Consider the following 10,038-nt stretch of genomic DNA (forward strand, 5'->3'; position numbering starts at 1 on the left):
GGAGGAGGAGGAGGAGGGATATACTAGGCCATGCATATGTTTACTAGCTGTGTTTATTTTATAATATATACTTGTTTCAAAATATCATGATGGATGTGATAAATGTGGGCAACATTTAGTTTTCAATTAAAAAGAAAGGAAAGGTGGAGCGGTTCCTTCGAGGACAGTGATAAGCTAATGTCCAGAAGATCAAATAGAGAGCATCCGGGGCTTTAGCAATGAGCCGGCCCTGTGATGACACCGTCCCAAACATCACTAAAATAGAAAAAAAAGGGAGGACAGAAGAAAACCAGCGCACCAAAACACCAGACTTTGCCTACGAACAAGTAAGAAACTTATTTTTCTGTCTCTCCATGCTGCAACTTCTTGGATTTAAAAGCAGTAAGAGAGATCGAAAGCAATCTCCATAGAGTCTCTCTCAGGAGAAATGACCTACTTCAGCTGACATTACTCCCCGTCGCTGCCCTGAGCCGTGGGAATTACCTTGTCCGTGTATTTTCATTCAGAATGGATGCTTTAATATATTTCTTTAATCATCTGTTGCATCTGAGAACACTGTTTCATGCATATTAAAGACCCGAGCATGTAAAAGACGGGTGCTCTGACTAATAAATGCACTCAAAGCATGTCACCGCTCTTATTGCCTTTCTTAGCTGCAGGATAGATGCTTTTTATTTGGCAAGTGATAATAATAAGAACAGGGATGGGGATAAGGGCCACGGTAGTGCTTCTGTTAAACAAAGGGAAGTGTTTTATTTAAAAATGATGTTGAGGCTTGCGAAGATGGTCACCTTTTGGAGGACTTAGTCTGTACCCTCTTTCCAGACTACGTCATCCCCCACTCAAGGACATCAAACTACAAATACTGGACGCTTCTTGTGTGCCCAGCACGAGGCTGTGTGAAGATGTTAAAATGCAGCTTCTTCGCAGACGGCCTTCTACTCATGCTCCAGGGAAAGACTCAGAAAAGGAATCACAGAGGAACAGAGTTGAGAGTTCAGTTAAGCGTGGGAAGGCTGGAGTGAAGACTTCTGGAGGGATGAGGCAGGTTAAGGAAGGCAGAATTCGGCTTCCGGTTTAATAAGCGTTTACAGTTCCACTCATCCATCTATGAGGTAGAGTCACAAAGATAAATGACATGGTCTCTGCTGTGAAGTTAAAGGTGAAACTGACTATAACGAAACTATTTCAATATGTGTGGTAGGAGCCACGCTAAAGCAGACACATATAGCATCCTACTTGAGATCCAAGAGAGGTCATGTGACACTTCTTGCAGTTGTTTTGCTTAACAGGAATCTTACAAGAGAAATGCTAAGACAAGAAGGAATTATCTAGAATTTGGTTGGAACTGACACTCTAGGTGAATGGAATCATTCAGTGACAGAAAGAAGAAAGGAATACTCTATCATCCTTCATAAAATGAACAATTACCACATTCATCGATTTAAACAAAAGTTTAAGTAGTTGGAAAAGCTACTAACTCATTTGCTTCTATTGCATACTATACCCATGTATCAAATTATTACATCCTATCCCATGGTGTTCTGTAATTAAGGTAACCACTAGTAAAGAGGGACTTTTTGAAGAAGTGAGCATCTTCCTTTAGTTACGGTGAGTCTTGTGTGCTGGAAATAATGAGAGAGAAGTTTAGAGATGCAGGCTGGAGCCATGCCAGGGGCACGCTGGTCCACTGTAGTAGGAGATTCTGACATTGATGGCGACAGGACATAGATATTCTACAGGACATGGAGAAAGGGGTGGAAGAGCATGCAGGCTTGTGAGGAGGCACTGGAAGGCAGCAGGGTGAGGAGAAGAAAGTGAAGTCACTAGCATCCTCTCTACCTTCTAAAGATATTGGTGCTGATCTGGAAGGCCATCCAAATCCATGGTCCTGCTCTGACATTCCTGTTGTGAGGCTCAGGTGGTGTGAGTCTCTGTGCATGATGCCATGCAGTCAGACGTCCAATTCAGGTTGCAGGAACAGGGCCATCAAACCTACCTGCTCCAAGTTGGCCAATAGCACACAAGACCTAGAAAGTGAGTTGAGGCCAACCTTCCTCAGATAACTAACTCTGTTTTCCGACATGCTTAGTTTCCGTGTGTGTGTGTGTGTGTGTGTGTGTGTGTGTGTGTGTGTGTGTGTGTTTGCACGCGTGTGTGTACTCAAACAAACGTAAACTCCATAAAGACATTCTTTCTTTCAAAATTTAAACCAATTGAATAACCTCAACAAATTGCATTTGCCCAGACCATGTTATAATTGTAAAAAATCTTGTAGATAATTGTCTTCCTTCTTTGACTGTTATCAAGAAAATGGTGAAAGATCAAAATACTTAGGAGAGACTCTGCATGAACTATTTCATCGTGGTCAGTAATGATTTGAAGAGAAATGTCCCCCATATTTTCTGGAGTATGAATACTTGGTATGCAATTGGTGGCACTTCTTGGAACTGCTTAGATGTGACCCTGCTGGAGGAATTATGTCAATTAGGAATTGAGGTTTTGAAGCCTTTCCCCACCCGAATTTCAACCCCTTCGCTTTATACTTGTGGTTCAGAATGTGAGTCCTCAGCTGCCCGCTCCTACTGCCATTTTTCGCTCTGTCACCATGGACTTTAACATTCTGGACCTGTGGCCTTAAGCGAGCTTCTCTAAGCTGTCTTGGTCGCGGTGTTTTATCACAGCAATAGCAACATCACTAATGCATGCTCTCTTCACATGATTCTGAATAAAACCAGGCAATCTTGCCATGCAGTTTACTATGAAATTATCCCCTAAAGCTCTCTGTTAGAAACTTGCTTGGGATGGATGGTGGAACAGCTACGCTGTAACTAATGTCAATTTCTCATATTACGTCAGGATTTATTGGTGAAATGGAATATACTGGCATTTAGAGCTCTTGTGGATTCCAGGGATCAGAAGAGAAGTGTCTGCATGGTAGTCCAGTGTGCCGGTACATAGCCACAGTCCCAGCATTCAGGAGGTGGAGGCCAGAGCCTGGGAGGCTTGTTGAGATCCTATCTCTAAAAACAAAAGGGTGGCATTATCCTAATGGGTACCTGTATTAGCTAGGAGAGGAAGTTTGTGGGGATCATGGAAGCAGACATTAGAAGATCTTTATCAGGTCCATGAGATAGCCAGTAATAGCTTATTTTCAGGGAACCTTAAGTATCACTGGAAATTACATCATCTAAAATTATATACAATAAACTATTTACATACAAACAATATTTTAAAAGTACTTTAGTAACATTTGTTAAGTGCACCTATTAATAAAGTTTAGCAAAACACTTGGGCATTTAGGAGAAGTAGATAAAGTGCCACAATCTTTGATGACATCCCTCAAACTGTGGGTGAAAAATTGGATAAGCTGTTTGGGATACTGTCCCGTGGATAGAGGCCTTACTTTACATCTATGAGGGCCGGAGTTTGGATCTCCAGCATCCACATAAAAACCTGGTGGGTATGGCTGCTTGCCTGCAGTCTTTGGCTTGTGAAATAGAGCCCGGGGATTTTCCTAGGGGCAGGGTAGTGAGCCAGGTAGTGAGTTCTGGTCTTGGCAAGAGAACCTGCTCCAGAAGTGAAGCAGAGAGCAATCAAAGAAGATATCCAGTATCAGTCTCTGGTTCCACAGGCGTGCATGCACACACATATGCACAATACCTCCTCATATACAAGCATGCATGCATATACCATTCACATGCGCGCGTGCGCACGCGTGCACACGCACACACACACACACACACACACAGTATGAAAGGTAAGCCATTAAGAACACTTTAGTAAATGGTATATCTGAAATAAATGTAAGAAGTTAGCATATCCAAACTGCTTTAGATTATTAAGAACAAATTGAACAAAAAGTTTTATTGTAGAACTATCTACAGACAAACACATACTTTAATAACATCTAAAGGTACAGACCAGTGGTTCTCAACCTTCCTAACGCTGTGAGCCTTTAATACAGTTCCTCATCTTGTGGTGACTTCCAACCATAACATTATTTTATTATGACTTCACAACTGGTCACTTTTCTACTGCTATGAATTGTAATATAAATATCTGTTTTCTCATGGTCTTAGGCCACCTCTGTGAAAGAGTCATTTGACACTCAAGGGGGTCCCACGGGTTGAGAACTTTTGGCTGGTATAGACTTTTTGGTGAGACTCTTGCCACTTGCCTAGTGTGCCCAGGGGCACAGAGACAGGGGAATGACAATAGGCTTTAACATTCAGTACATTCTTGAGGTGCCTTTCTTTTGCCGCCTCTCTCACTAATCTCTGGATTCCCATTTGCCATCAAACAAACACGCTGTGCCATCTTGCTCATTATGTCACTCTGCCAGGTCGCCAAAATACATTACCAGCAACTACGCCTAAACCAGCAGACATTTATTTTCTCAGAGTTCTGGAAAGCGTCAGCCCAAGATCAAGGAGCCAGCACTGGGTATTGACAAGGCCTCTCTCAAAGGTCACTGTGTCATACTGTCTCCACAGGTTTGCTCCTCTGGGTAGAGGTGGAGAGAGCCATTTGCTGCCTTTTATTCTCCTATATGGATACTGGCATCACTGCTTCAGAAGCTCAAGTCCTTTGATCACCTCCGTATAGGCCCTGTTTTCAGAAACAGACCACACTGGGGGCAAGGCATATAAACTTCAGAGGATTCAGTCCAGAACACTCATCAGCATCAACTGTGAGCAGAGGTAATTCTGTGGCTTACCAGCAGCAGCTTTAGGTATTAAATCTTTCTAAGCCACCAAGGGAGTAGTTCTCAACCTTCCCAACACGGTGACCCTTTAATACAGTAGTCAGTCCCTCATGTTGTGGTGATCTCCAACCGTACGATGTATTTCATTGCTACTTCATACTTGTAGTTCTAGTGTTATGAGTTGCAGTGTAGATATGTGATATGCAGGATATTTGATATGTCACCCCCAAGAGGGTGACGACCCACAAACTGAGAACTACTGCGCTAAGGAGAATCAGCTCTAGTCTTAGATCTTCACATGTATGCGATTTGTTTCGTGGAGTCATTGTACAAGGCTCCGTCTGAAAACCCAGGACCAATGTGTACAACTGCGTAATGCTAAGATGCACCACTAGACCTATGGAATGAAAGAAGTGTTCTACTACAGCAGTGGGCAAGAAGCCTGGCTGTCAGACTCTCAGAGAGCAGGGGAGGGTTTCAAAACAACAGGGTGCAAGCAGGGGAAACCCTGTATAGATATTTCTTCAATGAGAACAGGAGAATTGGCCTAAAGAAATTCACTCGTGATTAAGTCTTCTATGATCAGTGCTTAGAGGTGGGGAACTGTGGATTCACAGGAGACAGCTTAGCATAGAGAATACAGGAGCCAGATTCTCTTGCAGGTCACTGCTATAAAATTACATCAAAAATTTGAATACTATGTAGTTCTCCATCTTCTCATTTTCCCTTTGATAAAGCAAGATGAGCTCACTAAGAGGCACTCTCCCCTGGCTTGCCTGATTCTGGACACTGCACCACCACTGTGAGAGAAGGCATCTGCTACTTTTATTTTCCTAGAATATTTTATAAATAACCTGGGAAAGCCATCCATCCCCTCTCAGATGTCGGTGGGTCTATAAAGCCAAGCCTCACCCCTAGAATCATTAAATTCTGAAGAACAATCTGGAAGCCACTATAATTTGAGAAGTAGTAAAGAAGAAAAACATCATACGATACCCAGCCAATGGCCTTATTTCCCCAATACCATCAAGTAGTTAGAAGTCCTTTATTTAGAAGTAATTTAGCTTTAATTATCCTAATATGGCTTGTGTAAAGCTCGAGTTCAAAGAATGGACTAAATCTAAGTTTATGTGTTTAAGACAGGATGTTTTCTTTACTAGCTCAGAGTTTTATTTAGCAAATGCTGCTTTTAGCTTATTAGACAATTCAAAATATGTACACTTATGGAATAAAGGCACTGGTGTGCTCACAAAACTGTAGGGCAGGAACACATGTTTAAGAAAGGAGATTGTGCTTGCAAACTAAATTCATCAAGTTAAATACCTTACTCCCAATTTATTCTTGAAGAATCCTTTCTTCCCCCTTTAGGTTTTCCATAGCCTCCATCAGTCAATATAAAGGGTGCTTTATTATTTATAAGAAATTTACTTTTCTTACTGCTGCGACCAAACACCTGCCAAGAGTAACTTAAGAAAGGAGAGATTTGTTTTGGCTCGCAGTTTGAGGGTACAGTCCATCACAGCAAGGACAGTGGGCATCAGGAATGTGAGGCGGATGCCCACACCACAGCCACTATCCGGAAGGAGAGACGAATCCTGGTTCTCAGCTGGCTTTCTCCTTTGTGGAATCCAGGACTATAGATGATGGGATGCTGCCTGAAGGGTGCCAACCTTCAGACTGGGTCTTACCCTTTTAGTAAAGCCTTTCTTGGATACATTTAACTTCTGGGGATTTGTTTCCATGGGGCTTCTAAGTCCAATCCAGTTAACAATGAAGATTAGCCATCACAAATCTACCTCTTGTCAACCTGACACTCAGACTTGCCGCTTTAAATCATGAGATTACACTTTGGGCCACTAAAGTTTCATTTTCATCCCATAATGTACAGAGACATTTAATCCATCTCTAAAAGTCTGAGCAGTCTCTGACAGTCCCAATAAAGTTTAAAAGTCCAAAGTCTCCAGGAAAGTTCCTAACTCCAAGTTACACCCAATAGCCAATGGCAAAAAAGTGAGTAAACATTCCCATTCCAAAAAAGGAGGGATTGGGGGAATGGTAAGAAGAATACGACTGAAGTGAGACTAAAACCCAGCAAAGAAGACAGAAAACTCCGTATCTGAAATCTGGGGCTCATGATGGATCATCTAGGCTCCAGAGTTTTGGGAGCCCCATCCTTCCAGTTCTCTGGTCTTCGGCACACATAGCCTCTCTCTCAGGCTGACTCCCCTCCAAGCCTGCAGCTTGCCTCTGAGGAAGCACATGGTCTTGTGTCTCCAACATTCTGGTGTTTTTATTCTAACTTGGGTCTCACAACCCCAGCATTAGGACCTCCTTGACAGGAACACCACGCCTGTCATATATTGTTTGGCTTTGGGAACTTTCTAGAACCTTGCTGTAAGTTTCCATTAGCACTTCACTTTTTTTTTTTTTTTTTTAATATATATATCTTTCATGCCTAGAAGAACCAATCCACATGAATAGAATGATGCTGCCAAATTCTGCTATTCTTTTGAGATGTAGCCTTGCCTTTCTGGGCCACAGTTTGCTGCTACCTTTGTGTGCCTTTGAGGCCAACCCTGGGAAAACTAGTCCCTAGGGGGTAGTTTCTCCAGCAGCGAATCCCTTCAGGGGCCTTCTCAACAGCCCTCCCCTCTTTCAAATGAATTTGCATTTTCACTGGTTGGAGCCTTTGATGGATGGATCTTGCCTAGAGGACATTTTTTTTCTATTGTCCCTGCACTGAACACTAGGTTTCCCTTTAATGGGGGATAATCTATTTAACAATTACAGTGGCCATTTCACCTTCTTGTCTGTAGCTTTAAACTTGTTCCTGCTGTGTCTCTCCTCTCTGACAGAAGGTCTGAATGCAGAGGTGAGCCCATAATAGCTAGATCACAGCCTGGATGACACACAACTGGTTCAAACTCTCAAGACAGCAGCAGGATACAGCCAGACTTTTTGCCAAAATATCACACCAATGACCAGTAACCTAGCTCCCACTAGTGTTCTCTAAAACTTCATCAAACACAGCCCTCTATTGTCTGTTTCTCTTATTATCTCACATTCTCTCTCTCTCTCTCTCTCTCTCTCTCTCTCTCTCTCTCTGTCTCTCTCCCTCCCTCTCCCCTCCCCCTCTCTCTGTCTCTCTCTCTGTCTCTCTCTCTGTCTCTCTCTCTCTCTCTCTCTCTCTTTCTCTGTCGTTCTCTCTCCACCCCTTTGTTTGTTTGTTTTTCCAATAGAGTCTCTCTATGTGATGCAGACTGTCCCAGAACTTCCCTTGTACACAAGGCTGGCCTCCAATTCCAATAGATCTGCTTGACTCTGCATTCTAAATACTGGGATTAAAGGAGTGCCTGGCTCATAACAATTCTCAGTATTAGTTACTTTTATCATTATGTGGGCAAATACCTGACAGAAACCTTGAGGGAAAAAGAGTTTATTTTAGCTCATAGTTGAAGGGGATACTTAATATGGTGGGGAAGGCTCCGGAGGAGCGTAAGGTCCTATCACTTCTGCAGTCAGTGGGTAGATAGGTGACCTCCTCAGCTCAGCTCTTGCTCATCATTTTCATTTAATGCAAGATCCGAGTCCACTGGATGGTATTATGCATGCCCAGGGTGTGTCTTCTTTCTCTAGTTAAAACTTTCTGGAAATATTCTCGTAGATATACCCAAGGATGATTCTAAATCTAGTCAAGTCAACAATGAAGATTAGCCATCACAGTTGCTCACTTAAAACTGATCTAATCTGAAAAGAGAGCTTTTCTGATACCCTGGGGAACAACCTGGAAATTCCTTGTCTTGGACTCGTCTGTAGACATCACAGTGTTCTGTAATAAATCTGCCTGCTACCTCTCAAAGCCACTTAACAAAGCTACTTAAATGTGACTTTGGTGCCACCATTCCTTTCTTTGTACATTTTTTAAGCTAAGCCAACCATTTTAGAATTTAGCCAATTTTAAAGTTTTAGTGGTTTTTTTTTTTCCAGTCAGCTTCTCTTCATCTGCTCCTTCTCCAAAGTAAGTCTGTATAATTCACTCAAATAATTAGCAATATGTGCTAATCCGGTCAAATCCGGCCACAGATTGAACTTTAATGAATGTCTAACCTCAGCAAATGATCTGGCTCAATTTCCAACATGTGTGGTTGGTTAAAAGCGAAGGGCTGGTTCAGAAAACACATTTTCACTGCAAATCCATCACCAGAAATCTAATTAAAATGCTGAGTGAGTACAGGCTAGTCATGTCTGTGGGGGGAGTGAATCAGTTATTTGTCACATCTGTTGAATAATTTATACCCACAAATGCCTAACAGTGATTCACAAACCTCATTGAGGACCAGGGAAGCTTTGTAAACACAGATTCCTTGGCCATCTAGAGCTGTGGGTAAAGAACCTGTCTAGATAAGGTCTGGAAATCTGTAAATAATTCTTTAGGTGATGTTGAAGATCAGCTTTGAAGACCATTATTTTAGCTTATGTATGATAGCCAGTGGAAATTCTATAATTGAAAATAAAATTCTTATCAATGTAGGAAAAACGTGTTTCTATATACCAACAATGCACATGAAGAAATTCAAGTCAGTATGAAGTGCAACTTACAGTAGCTTTTAAAGCCAGAGTTGGGTCTAAATCTAATGACAATGAACAGTGCACACATGATGAAAGCAAAGAAACATGGATGAAATTGGAGAAGGCACAGCAAGGAATAGAAAGTTAAATAATGCTAAGGTCGGTGTTGTCCTTAAAATTTCCACTCAGTCTCAACCAAAATCATAGCAACATTTTTTTTAGTATAGAAATTGAACAGGCAATTCTGCAATATGCATAGAAACACAAATTCAAATACCTGAAAATGTCAGGAGAAGCAGAACAAATGTATGGGATATATCAGATTATTTTAAGACTTACAAAGCTACAGGACAGTACTGACTTACATGGGCAGAATACACGTAGAACAGTGGTGGATACATGGATAATCCACTGAGGACTTTAATGGACAAAAGCACATCTCTCCAGCAAATGATGCTGAAACAGTTGAATGTGCACATGAACATCAATGAAGTCTGAGCTATGCTTTATGTTGTATGGAATTATTAACTGTGCAAATATATAGTAGAACTCATTCTACTGACCCAAAGTAAGGCAAGCATGTCTTAGAACTCAGCAGAACAAGTTCCACAAAAGAAAGTAAATTAGACTACATAAAAATAAAACGTTCTCAGTCTTGGAAAGGCACTAAGAAAATGAAATCAGTGGCCAGAGATACAAGTCAGCAGTAGACTCTTGCCTGAAAGTCATAATGTGTACACACACACACACGGGGGGGGGGG

The sequence above is a fragment of the Mastomys coucha genome, unplaced genomic scaffold (assembly GCF_008632895.1).
Source record: "Mastomys coucha isolate ucsf_1 unplaced genomic scaffold, UCSF_Mcou_1 pScaffold7, whole genome shotgun sequence".
NCBI classification, from domain to species: Eukaryota; Metazoa; Chordata; class Mammalia; order Rodentia; family Muridae; genus Mastomys; species Mastomys coucha.